The sequence below is a fragment of the Mercenaria mercenaria genome, chromosome 12 (genome assembly GCF_021730395.1).
Source record: "Mercenaria mercenaria strain notata chromosome 12, MADL_Memer_1, whole genome shotgun sequence".
Lineage (NCBI taxonomy): Eukaryota > Metazoa > Mollusca > Bivalvia > Venerida > Veneridae > Mercenaria > Mercenaria mercenaria.
In genome coordinates, this window is record NC_069372.1 from 21,502,769 (window position 1) to 21,522,120 (window position 19,352).

The following is a 19,352-nucleotide window of genomic DNA, read 5'->3' on the forward strand; positions in this document are numbered from 1 at the left end:
ATATATATGTACAATAGTTCTTATATTCATATCAGTCAGTAGACAAGACTAGTAAGTGTGTGTTCGGGTTTAAAGTGTGTTTAGAATTAACCCTTGGTTTGACAGTCAGGACTTATGAAATACCTCTAGTAAAAATCTAAATCTAGGTATTAGGCATTCTATGATCATACATAAGTGGGAATGATCAGTTATTAATTAATGACTATCAAAATCTGATTAATTAAGACAGTTAGTTAAGCCATTAGTTTCCATATAATGATGTTAAGATATTCCTAGAACAGAAATCTGGAAAGGATAATTTGCTTACAGCTGTGAATGATTTTTTTCAACAAAATAAAATTTAACCCTTACCCTGCTAAATTTCTGTAATGGACTGGTCCATCTTCCAATTTGGACAGTACCATTCATTATTTGAAGAGGTGTTCACTGGAAAATTACTGACAGAATAGCAAACAGTGCAGACCATGATCAGACTGCATGGATGTGCAGGCTGATCTTGGTTTGCTCTGGTTACAAAGGCAGAGTTACCTGCCACCAGCAGGTGAAAGGTTAATATAGATGAATAGTAAGACCATTTTGGTTTGAGGAATTTCGTTTAACAATTTAGCAGAATATGGGTTAATATAATTTTTCATCAATACAGTACTTCGATTACACAGAAGGAACATTTGTTTCCAGGGCCACATGTGATAGTCCTGACCTATGATATGCATTTTTGTTTCAATTTCAGCAACCTGTTCAGATTTTTAGCTCACCTGTCACAAAGTGACAAGGTGAGCTTTTGTGATCGCGCGGCATCCGTCGTCCGTCCGTCCGTCCGTGCGTGCGTGCGTGCGTCCGTAAACTTTTGCTTGTGACCACTCTAGAGGTCACATTTTTCATGGGATCTTTATGAAAATTGGTCAGAATGTTCACCTTGATGATATCTAGGTCAAGTTCGAAACTGGGTCACGTGCCATTAAAAACTAGGTCAGTAGGTCTAAAAATAGAAAAACCTTGTGACCTCTCTAGAGGCCATATATTTCACAAGATCTTCATGAAAATTGGTCAGAATGTTCACCTTGATGATATCTAGGTCAAGTTCGAAACTGGGTCACGTGGGGTGAAAAACTAGGTCAGTAGGTCTAAAAATAGAAAAACCTTGTGACCTCTCTAGAGGCCATATTTCTCAATGGATCTTCATGAAAATTGGTCAGAATGTTCAGCTTGATGATATCTAGGTCAAGTTCGAAAATGGGTCACATGGGGGTAAAAACTAGGTCAGTAGATCTAAAAATAGAAAAACCTTGTGACCTCTCTAGAGGCCATTTTTTTCATGAGATCTTCATGAATATTGGTCAGAATGTTCACCTTGATGATATCCAGGTCAAGTTCGATACTGGGTCATGTGGGATCAAAAACTAGGTCAGTAGGTCTAAAAATAGAAAAACCTTGTGACCTCTCTAGAGGCCATATTTCTCAATGGATCTTCATGAAAATTGGTCAGAATGTTCACTTTGATGATATCTAGGTCAAGTTCGAAACTGGGTCACGTGCGGTCAAAAACTAGGTCAGTAGGTCTAAAAATAGAAAATTCTTGTGACCTCTCTAGAGGCCATATTTTTCAATGGATCTTTATGAAAATTGGTCAGAATATTTACCTTGATGATATCTAAATCAAGTTCGAAACTGGGTCACGTGGGGTTAAAAACTAGGTCAGTAGATCTAAAAATAGAAAAACCTTGTGACCTCTCTAGAGGCCATATTTTTCATGAGATCTTCATGAATATTGGTCAGAAGGTTCATCTTGATGATATCTAGGTCAGGTTTGAAACTGGGTCACGTGGGGTCAAAAACTAGGTCAGTAGGTCTAAAAATAGCAAAACCTTGTGACCTCTCTAGAGGCCATATTTCTCTATGGATCTTCATGAAAATTGGTGAGACTGTTCAGCTTGATGATATCTAGGTCAGGCTCGTAACTGGGTCATGTGCCGTCAAAAACTAGGTCAGTAGGTCGAAAAATAGAAAAACCTTGTGACCTCTCTAGAGGCCATATTTTTCACGAGATCTTCATGAAAATTGGTGAGAATGTTCACCTTGATGATATCTAGGTCAAGTTTAAAAGTGGGTCACGTGCCTTCAAAAACTAGGTCATTAGGTCAAATAATAGAAAAACCTTGTGACCTCTCTAGAGGCCATATTTTTCAATGGATCTTCATGAAAATTGGTCAGAATTTTTTATCTTGATGATATCTATGTCACATGTGCTGAAAAACTAGGTCACTTTGTCAAATAATAGAAATAACGACGTCATACTCAGTTCAACACTGGGTCATGTGGGGATAGGTGAGCGATTCAGGACCATCATGGTCCTCTTGTTTTATCAAGTGTTGCTGTTTGGCATTCAATGTAGAAGATTAATTTTGCATTAAGACAGTTAGTTAAAAGCCATTATTGTAATGATGTTAAGATGTTCCTGGAACAGAAATGAATAATTTGCTTACAGCTGTGAATGTATAAATAAGTTATAGTTAGAGAATTCGGTTTGAGGAATTTGGTTTAACAATTTGATTAAGCATAATTTTCAAATTGGTTCATATTTATTTGGGTTAATTAAGAAATAAGTTCCCAAGCATGGTTTATCGTAGAATAACCCGTGTTTTGAGTTCTTATGCGTAAGAATATATCACGAAATCACGCTTGGGAACTTATTTCGATTCTAACACAACATCCTAGTATCAACAGTGTTAGAAAAAAATGGTAACTACTTTTTACAACATGAACTACACTTCATGCTACGCACCTGGATCATTCTATACATGGAGGGTGACGTCACTACTTTGCACGCACATGGGTTATCGCAAAATAACCGTTGATTGATTTTCTCCTATGTGTATATAGGTTATTTGCTGGTTGTGTTAGAATTTAATTTTCAATAAATACAATACTTCGATTACATGAAAAGGAATATCCACATGTGATACCTGACCTATGATATACATTTTTAGCTCGACCATTCGAAGAATAAGTAGAGCTATCCTACTCACCACGGTGTCGGCGTCGGCGTCACACCTTGGGTTAAGTTTTCGTACCAGTCCACATTTTGACAAAGTCTTTTGAGATAAAGCTTCGAAACATTCAACACTTGTTTACCATCATCATGGACAGTTATAGGCAAGAGCACATAACTCTATCAAGGATTTTGGCTGAATTATGGCCCCTTTTGACTTAGAAATCATGGTTAAGTTTTTCGTACCGGTTCATATTTTGACAAAGTCTTTTGAGATAAAGCTTTAAAACTTTCAACACTTGTTTACCATCACCATGTCAAGTTATAGGAAAAAGCACATAACTCCATCAAGGATTTTGGCTGAATTATGGCCCTTTTTGACTTAGAAATCTGGGTTAATATTTCGTACCAGTTCATATTTTGACAAAGTCTTTTGAGATAAAGCTTTGAAACTTTCAACACCTGTTTACCATCACCATGTCCAGTTATAGGCAAGAGTACATAACTCCATAAAGGATTTTGGCTGAATTATGGCCCCTTTTGACTTAGAAATCTTGGTTAAGTTTTTCTTACCAATTCATATTTTTTGTAAAGTGTTTGACATATGGCTTTGAAACTTTTATCACTTGTTTAGTATAATAGTCTTTATCTGTAGGAAAGAGAACATAACTCTGTCATCTATTTTGGCTGAATTATGGCCCTTTTTGGACTTTGAAATTGGTTCTGTTTTCATACAAGTCCATATTTTGTCAAAACTATTTGACATATGGCTTTTAAACTTTGAACACTTGTTTATCATTATGATTTCCATCTGTAGGCAAGAGTACATAAGTATTTTGACTGAATTATGGCCCTTTTTGGACTCTGAAATTGGCTCATATATTGCCATTTAGTGCAAGACTTATCGAAATCAAAGTAATACAGGAACATTGTTTCTCTAATCTATTTTTTTTTTGTCTGAATATCCGTGGAAATATTTTGACCCCATTCTTCAATCAATTCTTCGAATAGTCGAGCGCGCTGTCATCAGACAGCTCTTGTTATGCCCCCGAAGGGAGGCATATTAGTTTTCAACTGTCCGTCCATTCGTTTGTTCGTTAGTTCGTTCGTCACAACGTTAACTTTTTGCATGAAGGCACTTTACTCGCGAACCACTGCACCCAGGACCTTCAAACTTCACATGCTGATAGTACTTATTGAGTACATCACCCCTACTGACTTTGGGGTTACCAGGTCAAAGGTCAAGGTCACAGAGGTCAACGTTAACTTTTTGCATGAAGGCACTTTACTTGGGAACCACTGCACCCGGGACCTTCAAACTTCACATACTGATAGTACTTATTGAGTACACCACCCCTACTGACTTTGGGGTCACCAGGTCAAAGGTCAAGGTCACCAGGTCCAAGGTCAAGGTGCTGCAGGGGCATTTGTCACCATTAGTGACAGCTCTTGTTGTGTCAATTTCAGCAAGCTGTTTCAGTTTTTTATCAAGGTTTTTTCCAAGTCCCCAAGCCACATTGTGCTTTCCATTGTTCAAGTATAAAATGTACATTTAAATTATTACCTTTAGCCTGCTGGCGGCAAGTGGTTTTGCCTTAATTTGCAGCTGATCATGGTCGGCACTTTTCGCTATTCAGTCAATAAATTTTCAGTGAACATCCCTTTCAATAGTAAATGGTACTGCCCAAACTGAATGATGGACCAGTCCATTTTAGAAATTTAACAGGGTAAAGCTTCCAGTATTTACTTCTAGTGTATTGAAAAGTCAGTAAGTCAATGACATAGAATAAAAAAGTAATTAGATATTTTAGACTAAGTTTTGAAAGCCTACTGTCATCAAACTAAATAGAACAAATGCCTGTGGTCAGTAAATGAACCCTATTATTCTGGGTGCTAGTAGGCCAAAGGTCAAGGTTACAGTAGCCCAAACTGAAAATGCGTTTCTGCTCAATCATTTTAGATTGCTTTGTCGGCCTTCATAGTATGGTTGCCTAGTCATTAGATGATCCCTATTGTTTTTGATGTCATTTGGTCAACGGTCAAGGTCACATCATATAAAGTTACATACCCACTTGCTTCCGACAGGCTATTGCAGCCGCCTTATGTTTTTGTTTTACAAAAACAACTTTTGTTGGAAGTAATCTTTCTCACTAATTGAAGATTCTGTAGATAATTGTATAGTAGTCTAATAGAAGTTGTAGATAATTAGAGATTGTCTCAGACGACATAAAAGGAAATTTAGATTGAAATTGTTGTCTGTTTGTTTGAGTAGAGACAGACTGACCAACTAATTACTAATGGTTATTTATTTCTTTTGCTTAAAAAAAGTCTGATTTACTGATTTTAAATGAAAAATACAAGCTGGCCATTTTGTTGGATGAAATATTCAGTCTTGAGCTCTGCATTATGTCCCCATGGTCATGTGAGGAAGTCATCATACTGACTTGCAGAAGGTCGATGGTTCTATCCATATGCCATCCTGGTGCACCTGGTGTCTTCTTTCACCGTAAAAAAGTGGGAAGTTGACACTTCCATTGTATTGATAACTTATGGGAAGGCTTTTTGACTGGAAGCAGACACTTCCATTGACTTAAATACTTGTTGTGGTAAGGCTTTTTGACTGAAGCTGACACTTCCATTGTGTTGAACACTTGCTAAGGGAAGGCTTTTTGACTGGAAGCTGACACTTCCATTGTGTTGAACACTTGCTAAGGGAAGGCTTTTTTACTGAAGCTGACACTTCCATTGTGTTGAACACTTGCTAAGGGAAGGCTTTTTGACTGGAAGCTGACACTTCTATTTTGTTGATAACTTATGGGAAGGAATTCTGATTGGAAGCAGACACTTGCATTGAGTTAAATACTTGTTGTGGTAAGGCTTTTTGACTGAAGCTGACACTTCCATTGTGTTGAACACATGCTAAGGGAAGGCTTTTTGACTGGAAGCTGACACTTCCATTGAGTTAAATACTTGTTGTGGGAAGGCTTTTTGGCTGAAGCTGACACTTCCATTGTGTTGAACACTTGCTAAAGGAAGGCATTTTGACTGGAAGCTGACACTTCCATTGTGTTGAATACTTGATGGGGGAACTTCAATGCTTTTTGACTGGAAGCTGACACTTCCATTGTGTTGAATACTTGATTGGGAAACTTCAAGGCTTTTTGATTGGAAGTGGACACTTCCATTGTGTTGAATACTTGATGGGGGAAGGCTTTTTGACTGGAAGTAGACGCTTCCATTGTGTTGAATACCTGATGGGGGAAGGCTTTTCAATTGGAAACTGACACTTCCATTGTGTTGAATACTTGCTACAAAAGTCTTTTTGACTGGAAACTAACACTTCCATTGTGTCAAATACTTGCTATGGAAGGATTTTTGACTGGAAGGTGACAGTTCTGTTGTGTTGAATACTTGCTATGGAAGTCTTAATAACTGGAAGCTGACACTTCCATTGTGTTAAATACTTGCTCGGAAAGTCTTTTTGACTGGACACTAATACTTCCATTGTGTCAAATACTTGATATGGTAGTCTTTTTGACAGGAAGCGGAGACTTACATTGTGTTGAATACTTGCTATGGAAGGCTTTTTTATCCAAGAAGCTGACACTTCTATTGTGTCGAATACTTGCTATGGAAGTCTTTTTGACTGGATGCTGACACTTCCATTTTGTTGAATACTTGCTGTGGAGGGTTTTTTTACTGGAAGCTGACACTTCCATTTTGTTGAATACTTGCTATGGAAGTCTTTTTGACTGGAAGCTGACATTTCCATTGTGTTGAATACCTTTTGTATTGAATACTTTTTAGGGGAAGGCTTTTTGACTGGACACTTCCATTGTGTTGAATACTTGCTATGGAAGTCTTTTTGACTGGAAGCTGACATTTCCATTGTGTTGAATACCTTTTGTTTGTTTGTTTGTTTGTTTTGGGTTTAACGCCGTTTTTCAACAGTATTTCAGTCATGTAACGGCGGGCAGTTAACCTAACCAGTGTTCCTGGATTCTGTACCAGTACAAACCTGTTCTCCGCAAGTAACTGCCAACTTCCCCACATGAATTATCAGAGGTGGAGGACTAATGATTTCAGACACAATGTCGTTTATCAAATAGTTACGGAGAACATACGCCCCGCCCGAGGATCGAACTCGCGACCCAGAGGTCCGTAGACCAACGCTCTTACCTACTGAGCTAAGCGGGCGGGCTGAATACCTTTTGTATTCAATACCTTTTAGGGGAAGGCTTTTTGACTGGACACTTCCATTGTGTTGAATACTTGCTATGGAAGTCTTTTTGACTGGAAGCTGACATTTCCATTGTGTTGAATACCTTTTGTATTGAATACTTTCTAGGGGAAGGCTTTTTGACTGGACACTTCCATTGTGTAGAATACTTGCTATGGAGGGCTTTTTGACTGGAAGCTGACACAAACTGAGTTAAATATTTGCTATGTGAAGGCTCCTTTTACAGGCATATGGTGTATGATAAGTACTTACTGAAGCAAGGTTGGATATATATATTACTTAGAGATCCCATGTTATAAATCTGAGTATTTGCTAAAGCAAGCATATGGTAAATTACTTTCTGTTTTGATGATTATACATTACATACCTAACAGTGTACCATATCAATACTTTTCTTCAGGTTGAATTAACCCTTGTAACAGCTTGTGTACAGAAACAAGTCAGAGTGCAAAAGACCTCAAAATGTACATGTCCAGTGTAAACTGAAGCAAATACAGAAGCCGGACAGTTTATTTGTAAGGTAGCTGATATTTAGCATGTTACACACAAGCACAGGATCAGGAAGCAGATTTTTTTTTACCTTATCTGGCCTTTTAGTACTGACGGAGCTTTTGGCCTTTATGAATGTGGTCCAAAGTTTCCATAGTCTAAATGTTAGATATCTGCTCACAAACTCTGTTAGACTAAAGTTTAAGATAAAATTTAGACAGGCTCTTCCTACATCATTTTGCATTCACATAGATAAACCTATGACCTGTGTGTTTGCAGTTTCTAAAGAAGATTTTGTAGCTGTTCAGACAGAATGTTTTGTTAATTAATATAAATAGAAGATAACTCCTGAGGCTATTCAAATTTTGTATAACTATCCCCCTTTTCTTCTTGAAACATATGTAACTTAGTTGCTGAGATATTGAAAGAGAAAAAATTGTAAATTTAGACAAAAAGAAAATTAAAAAAAAAAAGATTATCTAGTCAGTAGCCAGACTAATAAAGACTGAACATTAAGAAGGGCCTATAATGACTCAATTGACTGCAAAAGTTTATCTATGTCACATACATGCATTTTACAAGAAATTTTAACCCATGTAATGCTTGTGTGGTATAAAAATTATGCATTACCGTATTACTGTAATATTAATAGAACTTTGTTTGCTTAGCAGCTTCTGTTAGTTGATGATTTTTTCAATTCGTAAAACAATGGACCAGGTAAAACAGTCTGGAGGAAAAAGCAAGTAAAACAATAAAAGATAAGAGTTTTTGAATGTTGCTCCTGATGTGGGATGAACTTGAAATGATATTGATTGTGACATTGTCAAACAAAATTAAAAAAAGATATGCAAACATAAATGTTAAAGTGGGATGAAAAGTATTGATATTTGCCCACAAATATGTCTGTTACTAGGCTAGTATTGGTGAAACCTTCATGTCGTGTGTTTTATCAGCCCGAAAAATTAATTTTGTTGTATAATTTATGTATAACAAAATGAGTCAGGAAAACAAACTTTAGTTAAGGTTTAGAAGTATATCACCAAAACACAGAAATATTTCATAAACGAACAACATCGTTACCAATATTTTACCTGACCATTACATGTTCTGCCGTACTGTGTGTACTGAAAATATTCTGAAAAAGTTGTCCCCCTTTGAAAATGAATGCCATTTGTAAAGAATTAAAAATAAACAATCGCTGAAAACTGTGTTCCACCTAGTTATGTGAAATTTCAACACTCGCACGCTATTACAAATGCATCAAAACAAACATGTGTAACAGTTCCTTGAAAATGGTGAGTTTTTAAAAGCGCTTGACTGTCTGGAAGTGGGGCCTGTTTAAACAGTTCTTTTTTCGGAATTCAATGCTTATATCAGTATACTGACACTTGTTTTGTAGAGTAATATAAGTAATATACACACTATCATTACAAAAACAACAAAACAAGTGTCAGTATACTAATATAAACATTGAATTCCGAAAAAAAGACTGCCTGAATGGGACCCACTTCCGGGCAGTCAAACGCCTTCAAAAACTCACCATTTTCAAAGAGCTGTTACACATGTTAGTTTTGATTCATTTGCAATCGCATGCGAGTGTTGAAATTTCACATAATTAAGTGGAACACAGTTTTCAGCAATTGTTTATTTTTATTTCTTTACAAATGGCATTCATTTTCAAAGGGGGACAACTTTTTCAGAATATTTTCAGTACGGGACAGTACGGTAGAACATGTAATGGTTAAGTAAAATATTGGTAACGATGTTATTGGTTTATAAAATATTTCTGTGTTTTGGTGATATACTCCTAAACCTTAAAAAAGGCTGAAAAAGTCTTGGGATGCTAAGCAATACAGGTACTGCAGAATTGTAACAGGCCACTTGTTGGAATTTTGATGCCTTTGTTAACCACATTAGAAAATTGACAGAACATGCACAAGATCATTATACATTGTAGAATGAGAGGTTATAATGACCTCATGAAGTAAAACATGATTATAAAATAATTCTTTATTTAAATATTTGTTGACAATTTATTTTCTCTGCCACTAAATTGACAACCACTAAATTGGCTAATGATATAAAATTAAACAAGTGTATTACACATGCCCCCTGTAAATGCATGGTAGAATAAAATACCAAGTCAAAACAAGAAGCAAACTGGAAAAAAAAATCTGACATGAAATTTCCATTATGAGCATGGATACCAAGTTCTATAATTGTAGGAGGACTTCAGTACACAAGGTACAGATGTTCCCCATAATAAGACCCTTAGCTGCAAGGTCAAGGTCACTATTAGAAGGGTCTGTTTCTTGTCTGGTCCATAACTCTGCCATTTATCAAGGGATTTTAAAAGTACTTGGCATAAATGTTAACCATATTGAGGTGTGTTGCGCTTTATGACCTGGGTCTCTCAGGTCAAGGTCAAGGTCACAAAATGATTCATACCAATACTATTCTTGCATATTTTGCACAGACAACTGTAGCATTCTTGGGTATGCTTCGGGGGCATTTGGCACTAAAAGTGACAGCTCTTGTTTTGTATGACTAGCACCATGAAGACAAAAGGCTGCATGTCCATATAAGAGGCAAAAGTAAACAGAGTCCAAGTCTATATAAACACAGAAGCACTAAATCTTCTTCCACTGTACGCCTCCTGGGTCTTTGACACCAGGGGCAAAAAACACTCCCTAATTCATTTTTCTTACACTTAAATATAAAGATATATAATTTGGTAACTGAGGCTTTTCCACTATTTTCTCTGAAAATACAGTACAGTAGAGTATATTTGGTTACAAGCCTTATACTTGTGGTAGTTTCATAATTTATAGAGAAAAAAAAAACGTTTGTTCATATGATCAAAGTGTTTACGAGTCACTTTAAGCTGTCTGCAATTCACATTGCTTCTGCTGTATTATTGAATTACATTATTTTCTCTTTACCATTGACATCACCAGACTGCCTTATACAGGAAACATAAAGATTACAATCTCTGTTGGGAAAATTTAGATCATTTCTTTCTTATATTGATATATTGCTGGACTCTTAAATATTTTATGTTTTTATCATCCAACAATGCTGAGGGGGGTTGTATGATAGTTTATAGACTTGGTCAATTATAAGTTTTATTGCCATCTTGCAAGAGGCCCTTGATACTGAAATGTAAGAAGTGGATAACTATTTGTTCTTGTAATAAATCGTAGGTTTATTGTTCACAAGAGGTGTTTGATACTGGGATATATGAATAGTTGTGGACACAGACAATTGTTTGTTCTTGTAATAAACCATAGGTTACATTTTTTAATTCACCTGAACTTTGTTCATGTTGAGCTATCTGTATACTAGGTGGATAGCCCATCGTCCTGTGCTACCCCCTGCCATAGATCACTTTACTTGAATGCCACTGCCTGCAATAGATCTGACACTTTACTTCCTCAAATACCACCTCCTACTGTAGACTACTTCATTATACTTAAATTTCACCCCATACTGTAGGTCACTTTACTAAACTTGAATGCCACCCCCTACCATAGATTAGTTTACTACACCTGGTTGCTTGAGCATCTGCAGCCAAGCGGTTTTAGGCCGCCGACTTCACATCACTTGCCCCAGGGTTGGAAACCTCCTTTGGGATGTAGAATTCTGCATGTGAGGAAACCATCCAGCTGGCTTACAAAAAGCCAGTGGTTCTGCCCATGTAGAAATAATGCCTGGAGGGACACCAGTTGAAAAGTCACACATATAACTGATATAGTATCGCTGTAACTCTACCCCACCCCCATGCTTCTTCACTTGGATGCCACCACCTACTGTACATAACACCATGAATCTCAAACATAAGTAATCACCAAAATACATGTACTGTGGACAGAGGGGAAAAAAAGGATGTTTGTCCTGGCAGAAGCAAAAGCAGAAAGCAATATTGATCAAAGTACTATACTAGAATTGATACAGCACATAGAATGGACACATAATCCATAGTAAGTTAATTGACGCATGATCAATAGAAAACTAATGACCGTATTTGAACAGGTTGCTGCCTGCATAAGGGCAATATATTACATCTCTCAGGAAAATTATCATCTGAATGTTGTCTTGTCATAATAATTGCTGAAAAATATCTGAATATGTCTGAAAAGTCTGAATACTGATTGAAATTGGCCCACTTAGCAGGTATTCTGAATACTGATTGAAATTGGCCCACTTCAGCAGGTACATATGTATTCAGACTTCATTTAGGATCTATTAAGATTCCTTTTCAGAAAAATGCAAAACATATTTCAACATATTTCTGATAAAAACAATTCTGAACGGTTATGAAAACAGAATCAAAAGTATTCAGACAATTTCAGAATACTGCCTTGATATTATTAAGAAATAATAAGAATGTATTCAAACAATTTTCTGAACACAGAAGTCAGTCAACTTTCTGTTCAGACTTGTTTCAGCGTTATGTTAAGACATGTGTCAGAAGTTTACAGACAATATTGAGAAAAAAAATCACGTAATATTTTTTCAATGAAATATTGAAACACAACAGCGAAAGATATCTAGCAATTTCACTATGAAAAATATACTTGACTTTTTTCCCACAAATATCAAAAATATGTTTAGTTAAAAAAGGTGTAGGCAAAATTTCAACCTTCACACTTCACATTTTCACTTTTGCAATGCCACCTGAAAATATTGAATGTTTTGATGTTACACTGAAAAATATCCATGCATAGGTCAGCTGATACATTTTCTGATATTTTTCACCATAAACAACAGTTTTGGCACTGGCAGAATATCAACGCTATTCAGACATATGATTCGCTCTGAAATAGACAGTAGCTTTTATTCTGGAACATTTCCATAAATGGAAGATACATTATCCTGTGACTGACATTTTTGACACATCAGTTATGGACATACCACTCCTGATTTTCCTGTTCAGGTTGATACGCATGTAATCATTATTTAGATTAAACTTGATTTCAATTATTTGATTATTGGTATCAGATCCAGTTTACTTGACATACATGAACATTAGTCTTATTTGTGCTGATACAGTTGAACTTAATGTGAACATGGCAGAGCCTTGCCATCTCAGCAGCCAGTACCACCCAACACATGATGAAGTCCTGCCTTCTCATAAGCGAGGCCTATAGTAACCTAGCTACCACATGACAAAGTCTGTTCTGTTGCCTGAGTACCCCCTGACACATGATAGAGTCCTGCCTTCACACAAGCCAGTACCACCCAACACATGATAGAGTCCTGCCTTCACACAAGCCAGTACCATCCAACACATGATAGAGTCCTGCCTTCACACAAGCCAGTACCATCCAACACATGATAGAGTCCTGCCTTCACACAAGCCAGTACCACCCAACACATGATAGAGTCCTGCCTTCACACAAGCCAGTACCACCCACCCAACACATGATAGAGTCCTGCCTTCACACAAGCCAGTACCACCCAACACATGATAGAGTCCTGCCTTCACACAAGCCAGTACCACCCACCCAACACATGATAGAGTCCTGCCTTCACACAAGCCAGTCCTGCCTTCACACAAACCAGTACCACCCAACACATGATAGAGTCCTGCCTTCACACAAGCCAGTACCGCCCAACACATGATAGAGTCCTGCCTTCACACAAGCCAGTACCGCCCAACACATGATAGAGTCCTGCCTTCACACAAGCCAGTACCGCCCAACACATGATAGAGTCCTGCCTTCACACAAGCCAGTACCGCCCAACACATGATAGAGTCCTGCCTTCACACAAGCCAGTACCGCCCAACACATGATAGAGTCCTGCCTTCACACAAGCCAGTACCGCCCAACACATGATAGAGTCCTGCCTTCACACAAGCCAGTACCGCCCAACACATGATAGAGTCCTGCCTTCACACAACCAGTACCGCCAACACATGATAAGCCTGCTTCACACAAGCCATACCGCCAACACATGATAGAGTCCTGCCTTCACACAAGCCAGTACCACCCAACACATGATAGAGTCCTGCCTTCACACAAGCCAGTACCACCCACACATGATAGAGTCCTGCCTTCACACAAGCCAGTACACCAACACATGATAGATCCTGCCTTCACACAAGCCAGTACCACCCAACACATGATAGAGTCCTGCCTTCACACAAGCCAGTACCACCCACACATGATAGAGTCCTGCCTTCACACAAGCCAGTAACCACACCCAGACACATGATAGAGTCCTGCCTTCACACAAGCCAGTACCCCCACACATGATAGAGTCTGCCTTCACACAAGCCAGTACCACCCACACATGATAGAGTCCTGCCTTCACACAAGCCAGTACCACCCACACATGATAGAGTCCTGCCTTCACACAAGCCAGTACCACCCAACACATGATAGAGTCCTGCCTTCACACAAGCCAGTACCACCCAACACATGATAGAGTCCTGCCTTCACACAAGCCAGTACCACCCAACACATGATAGAGTCCTGCCTTCACACAAGCCAGTACCACCCAACACATGATAGAGTCCTGCCTTCACACAAGCCAGTAACCCAACCAAGCCAGTACCGCCCAACACATGATAGAGTCCTGCCTTCACACAAGCCAGTACCCCCAACACATGATAATCTTGCCTCACACAGCCAGTACCAACACATTAGAGTCTCCTTCACACAAGCCAGTACCACCCAACACATGATAGAGTCCTGCCTTCACACAAGCCAGTACCATCCAACACATAGGTTGTTCTTGTTGTTTTTTAGTATTGAACATTGTTGACTTTTGAAATGGGTAATTCTAAGAATTAGCTTCCAGCGTAATAAGCTAACTGAAGGTCAGTGGTGCTAACCAAGTTCATGCCCATGCCTAACATAATGCACAGAGTGGCACCTGGGGTATCCTGATAATAACATGCAATGAATCTCAAAAAGTAATGGTAATGCTAATGCTAATGCACCCTATGTAATGCTAATTTAATGCATTATTTTAATAAAAATGAGTAATGATAATGCTAAGTTAATGCCATCTTTTTCCAAGTAATACTAAGTTAATGCATTACTTTTTTCAAGTAATTATTAACAACCCTGGTATCCTCTACCATAAAAAAGGTTGAAAGTCGCCATATGACCTATAATTTTGTTGGTGTAACATTGAACCAAACAAAAACAAGCAAAAAAATTGCTTAAAATGAAATAGACTTTGACATTGACAAATTGATTTAGATAATGGTATCAAGAAATAAATAAAAATTGACTAGATATAATAATCCTTTACATTTCTGGAACACTTTCTACCATTTAATCTAAGGAGATATATAAAAAAATGCATGCAGAGTTGTTCAATATGTTAACCTCTTATTTAATCAAGGAAATCTAGCAGCAATGTGAGGCTTTCATTATCTCATAATAGGGACTTGACACTTGTAATCTCCAGCAATTTACATGATAATGAAATGATATCATGTTCAGGTTTGGTCAAGAATCAATTTTCTGGATTGTGGATGTTGTTACTGGAGAATGATTCTTTTCATCTTTAGCTCACCTGAGCACAAATAGCTCGAGATGAGCTATTGTGAAAGGCTTCTGTAGTCTGTCGTTGTCAGTTAACATTTTTACTGTCAGCACTCTGGAGGTCACAATTTTGGATCAGTCTTAACCTTTAGCCAGCTAAATTTCTAAAATGGACTGGTCCATCATTGAATTCGGACAGTACCATTTATTATTTGAAGGAGTGTTCAATGAAAAATTTTCTGACTGAACAGCGAACAGTGCAGAACATGATCAGTCTGCATGGATGTGCAGGCTGATCTTGGTCTGCACTGGTCGCAATGGTAGAATCATATGCTGCAAGCAGGCTAAAGGTTAATGAAACTTTGTCAGAAGGTTTGCCTCAATAAAGTCTTAGATGTTTTCAAAGGTGGGTCATCTGGGTCTGAAAACTAGATCACAGGATCAAATGTAGAAAAATCTTGTGTTAATGCAGTATAGGACATAAATATGTTCTGCCAGATCTTTATTAAACCTGTCAGAATGTTTGCCTTCATAAAATGTTGCCAGAATTTGAAACTGGATCATCTTTGGTCAGAAACTAGGACACCAGTGAAAATCATAGAACAAAAACCATTGAACAACTTTAGAGGCCATATTTTGTGTGATCTTTTGTCAGATTGTTAGTCTTTATGAACTCTAGGCCAAGTTTGAAAATGGACTATCTATGGTCAAGAAGTTGGTCACTAAAAACGTTATTAACTCCAGAGACCTCAATTTTTACATGATCTTCATCAAACTTTAAGAATGTTTGTCAGTATGAAATCTGTGTCATTTTCAGTGCTTGGTTTATATATCTAAGAGATAAAATACTAGGTAACTAATCTAAATCATAAAAAAACTTGTTTACACTCTAGAGGCCTTTGTTATACTATTTGTTCTACTATTTTTACCTCATCTTCATGAAACTTCAAATGGTTTGTTTTTGTGAAGTCTTCAACTGGATTATTTTAGGTAAGAAAGTTCGACACAGTCAAATAAACCTTGATAGTTATTACTGCAGAGGCCAATTTTTTGTACTGTTCAGGAAGAGGGTAAATGTTGGTAATGGTAAGGTTTGTGGCAAGATGTTGGTACTGTTAAGGTAGATGGTAAATGTTGGTAATGCTACAGTTAATGTTGGTACTGTTAAGGTTCATGGTAAAATGTTGGTACTGTTAAGCTGAATGGTAAATGTTGGAACTGTTAAGGTACATAGTAAATGTTGGTTCTGTTGAAGTTCATGGCAAAATGTTGGTACTGTTAAGGTTCATGGTAAATGTTGGTTCTGTTGAAGTTAATGGCAAAATGTTGGTACTGTTATTAGGTTCATGGCAAAATGTTGGTACTATTAAGGTAGATTTGGAACTGTTAAGGTAAATGGTAAATGTTGGTACTGTTGAGGTTCATGGCAAAATGTTGGTACTATTAAGGTAGATTTGGAACTGTTAAGGTAAATGGTAAATGTTGGTACTGTTAAGGTTCATGGCAAAATGTTGGTACTATAAGGTAGATTGGAACGTTAAGGTAATGAATGTGGTACGTATAGGTCTGGCAAAATGTTAGGTACTATTAAGGTAGATTTGGAACTGTTAGGTAATGTAATGTGTACTGTTGAGGTTGATGGTAAATGCTGGTATTGTTCAGGAAGATGGTATATGTTGGTACTTTTAAGGTGAATGATAGATGTTGGTACTGTTAAGGTAGATGGTAAATGTTGGTACTGTTAAGGTACTGTGAAATCATTAATATATTCGTGGGGGACTAGTTTTCGTGGACTTTGTGGTTGAGTCGATCCACGAAATTTAATCCCAATGAGCAAGTAAAATTCCCATTCATCTTATGTTCAGAAGTTGAAATCCACGAATTCATATCCCCAAGAAATAGCCGTTTTGACCAAAACCACGAACTTTCATGCCCACGAAATTAAATGATTTTACAGTAAATGATAAATGTTGGTACTGTTAAGGGTCATTGCAAAATGTTGGTACTGTTGAGGTAGATGGTAGATGTTGGTACTGTAAAGGCTCTTAGTAAACATTGGTACTGTTGAGGTTCATGGTAAATATTGGTACTGTTAAGGTTCGTGGTAAATGTTTGTACTGTTGAGGTATGTGGTAAATGTTGGTACAGTTGAGGTTCATGGCAAATTTTGTACTGTTAAGGTTCATGGTAAATGTTGGTACTATTGAGGTTCATGGTAAATGAATATGGCATAGCATAATATTAGATTTGTTGGCAAAGTGCATACATATCAACTGGTCTTGAAAAGACTGGTCACTGGTACTTCCATTAGTCTGAAAGACTGGTCACTGGTACTTCCATTAGTCTGTTTTATCTTTAGTCATAACGTCAGCTAAAATATGGTACAAGGGGAGTCATGTTTGCAATCTGATGATAAAAATCACATATTCTGAAAAATTTCATATGCAGGAAATTTCATGGTTTTGGCTGAAATTTTCTATTTCAAAGAGATATAGATTCATGCCCCACAAAAATTAAAAATTTCAAAGTACTTTGTAACCTTTTGCTTGCTGGTGGCAGGTGATTATGCCTCTACAACCAATGCAAACCAAGATCAGCATGCAGGTCTGTGTAGGCTGATCTTGGTTTGCACTGTTTGCTATTCTGTCACTAGTATCAGTAAAGTTGGGTTTTGAACGTTAGTTGAACAGTGTAGAGGTTCTGTAGGATTAGAATCTAATTACTACATTTATTTATGTTTGGGTCATGAGGGCTTGAGTACAAACTGACTTGCTGATTGAGCATCGGCTGCCTTAATTAAATAACATATTAGCAGGACCTTTAGGAATTCATTATAAACCATTACAACAAGACAAATATTCTCCTAACACAATTGATTCATTAAAAATTGATTTTCCTGAATTCACTGGTAATTGATAATTTTGCTAAAGCATGCTATTTACTTAACATGACAAACTACATAACCTGACATTAATCTTGATTCCATTTACCTCAGCAGGGATTCTTCTCAAATACTGGCAACAAGCAAACATAGAATATAGAGGATATTTGTTCATTTCAGTGTAAGATTGAAAAATATTTCACAAGTAAACACCAATGCAATATTTTCTCTAGTGGCATAATGCAAGATATGGTGTTCATACTTCAGGTCAAAACTGGACTGTGTCTCTGCTTTTTTGGTCAATTACAGGTCAAACCTGACTGTGCCTCGATCTACACATTTATTCAACTAAGATCAAAACTGGACTGTGTCTCTGCTTTTTTGGTCAATTACAGGTCAAACCTGACTGTGCCTCTACACTTTTTTTCAACTTAAGGTCAAAACTGGACTGTGTCTCTACACTGTTGTTCAATGACAGGTCAAAACCTGACTCAGCCCGGCTGAGAAAATTCCAGAGGTTTCCATAGAATGTCTGTGAATTTCCACGAAAGTCCAGATTCTGGAGTATTCGGGCAGACTTTCCAGAGTTGAATATGGAGTATTGCAGAAAACTATGGAAAAATGTCTAGGGATAAATTTTTTAAAAAATACTACGAGTATTTTCAAGGACAATTTTTTGGAGTGGTTCCATGGACGTCCTTGAACAATTTTCCCAAGTTATTCCATGGACATCCATGGACAGTTTTCCACAGCTGTCCAGGAAGCTCTGCTGACAATATTATTCAATAACAATACATGTGATTTATGAGACTTTTATGTGGTTCCTGTATAGTGAGCAATAACAAGTAATATGATTTTATTGCATTTGATCACTTTTCAGTTTCAAACACTATATGATATTATATGAACAAGGAAAATGTATCCTTAGTAATAAGTGGTAATCCCACTGTGAAGCTTATTGTTTTGTGTTTAAAATCCCTCAGAAAATGAGAGTTATTTAAACGACCAGAAATTTTTCAAGTGCTACATTTCCCCTGTGTCTGTGAACATTCCAAGAACATTTTGAAAGATGTCTGGAGTGATTTCCAGAGATGTCCATAGAAAATCTTTGCAAACACTCGGGACATGTTATATAACAGGTAACTTTTCCATACCTACATTCCATGAAAGATGTGCATTTGTCTGCAGTTTTTCCACAGTTTCTCTGGAATATATACAGCCGGGCATGTCTCTGCTGTCTGTTGTTCAACA

The 19,352-nt window shown here is 37.3% G+C and overlaps 1 protein-coding gene across 9 annotated transcripts in view; it reads left to right on the forward strand.

Moving 5' to 3' along the window:
* The window catches only part of LOC123534070 (uncharacterized), a 56,177-nt gene that overhangs the window by 29,800 nt on the left and 7,025 nt on the right, over positions 1-19,352 (forward strand). For 3 of the 9 annotated variants that reach the window (XM_053519396.1, XM_045316117.2, XM_045316116.2), the window contains one exon: positions 7,630-7,749. The exons of 5 other annotated variants lie outside the window; for them this stretch is intronic. The gene's annotated coding sequence lies outside the window, so the exon portion shown is untranslated. The remainder of the gene's footprint in view (positions 1-7,629; positions 7,750-19,352) is intronic. One more of the 9 variants, XM_053519397.1, reaches the window with a different exon arrangement.